The 2119-nt window shown below is 33.2% G+C and overlaps 1 pseudogene; it reads left to right on the plus strand.

Annotated features, from left to right (window-relative positions):
• Positions 1 to 524: 524 nt before the first annotated feature.
• LOC105234290 lies at positions 525 to 1206 on the plus strand (annotated as a pseudogene).
• The last annotated feature ends 913 nt before the right edge of the window (positions 1207 to 2119 follow it).

Below are 2119 nucleotides of genomic sequence, written 5' to 3' on the forward strand. Positions count from 1 at the left end.
ACTTTTGTAAATTAAACTTTTATTATCTAAATACTATAACTAGCAGTTATATTTGGTTGCTTTAAGATAATCTAACACTTTAAATAATCATTATTTAAATAATTATTGGTAGTGAGGTTGAAAAAGTATATTATTATACCCATTTCACAATAGATTTCACAACCGATTTGTAAAATATGATACATAATGAAAAGGAAAGTTAATTCTACATAACAAGAAAAATTTATGTTAATATTCAATAACGCCCAACCATTTTTTGCAAATTTTATATTATTTATTAATTTTTATACAAGTTAATGTTGTCTTTCTTTTCAGATATTTGCAAACTAAAATATATGGAGAAACATATGAATGTCTCAGAATTCATTCTTTTGGGATTGTCTTATAAACATAACATACAAATATTTTATCCTGATCTCTTCTTACTCTGTTATGTTGCCCTGTTGGCAGGGAAACTTATCTCCACTCAATGCAGCCCTCTTTTTCACCAACGAATGTGCTCTTTCTTCAGTCACTTATCCTTTATGGACAGCTCTTGTATGACACCCAAACTGATCAGTGACCTGCTAGTGGGAAGAAAAGCCATCTCCTATGGTAATTGCATGTGGCAGCTCCTTACCATACACTTCTCTAGAAGCATTGAGGTCTCTATCCTTACCATCATGGCCTTTGATCACTATGTTGCCATCTACAAACTTCACTACATACTTATCATGAACAGGACAAGGTGCTATCTCCTGGTCTTAGCTGCTTGGCCTGGTGGGGCTGTCCAGTCCTCAACTCAATTTCCTAGGGCAATCCAGTTGCCCTTTTGTGGTCCTAACAAAATCTATCACTACTTTTATGATATTTTCCCTTTGCTGAAAGTTTCCTGTACTGATTCCCACTTTGTTGGTGTCCTTGTAGTTGCTAATTCAGGATTGTGACATTTGTGGTTGTGTTTTTTTCCCCACATCATTATTTTTTCCCTCAGCTGAAGGAAGATACAAAGCCCTCTCTACCTGTGGGTCTCATATCACTATGATAGTTTTATTTTTGAGGCCATCAATCTTTGCCTACCTTCGACCTCTGACCACTTTCCCTGAGGATAAAGTATTTGCTTTATTTTACACCACCATTGCTCCTATGTTCAACCTCTTAGTCTATCTTCTGAGAAACTCAGAGATGAAAAACAGTATGAGAAAAATTTGGTGTCAAATGTCATAACTAAACATCTTTATTTTAAAAAGGAGAAATAGCTACATGTGGATAAGGGAGATAGGAAAATATCTTACAGAGTAATAGTTCCATCGGTATCATTAATGGATGATAAAAATAAGATTTACAGGTTACAAGTACCTGTTGGTCAAAGATAATTCTACCATACAAAAATGGATTTGGAAATGTAGTTAATTTTGTGGGATTTTGAGATGGTGTGAGCAGAGTTATATGCATAAAAAGCATTTGGGCTACAGCATTTAAGGCACTTCTGTAGGATGTAAATTGAAAATTTTGACTAGAATTTAAATAAAAACTTGAAATAAAAAAATGAAAAAAAGAAAATTTTGAATAATTTTAATCATACAGGACTTCTATAAGCGTAGTACCGTTCCTGTTTCCCCATAGCTTACATTGCCATTATGCATTTTTCGATATTCAAAAACCAATATTGATCCATTACTATTAACTAAACCCTAGACTTTATTTTGATTTCATCAGTGTTTTTCCCCCAACTTTACTGAGATAGACCTGACCTACAACATTGTGTCAGTTTAAAGTACACAATGCAGTGACTTGATCCATGTGTACGTTGTGAAATAACCTGTTTCCATCCTAGAAAATTAGAAGAAGAACAAACAAAATCCAAATCTAGCTGGAGGAAAAAAAATAATAAATATTAAGCAGGAAAAGAATTACATTGTAAACTCCAAAGAAGTACAGAAAATCAATGAAATCAAAAGCTGTCTTTTAAAAGAATAATAAATTTGATAAACCTCTGTCCAAGCTAACAAAGAAAAAGAAAAGAAGATGCATTGCCAGGATTAAGGACGAGGGAGGAGACATTATCCTTCACTCTATAGACATTAAAAGGATAAGAGGGGATAGTATGAATTATTTTATGCCATAAATTTGTCAGCTT

The sequence above is a fragment of the Ailuropoda melanoleuca genome, chromosome 16 (assembly GCF_002007445.2).
Source record: "Ailuropoda melanoleuca isolate Jingjing chromosome 16, ASM200744v2, whole genome shotgun sequence".
Classification (NCBI taxonomy): domain Eukaryota; kingdom Metazoa; phylum Chordata; class Mammalia; order Carnivora; family Ursidae; genus Ailuropoda; species Ailuropoda melanoleuca.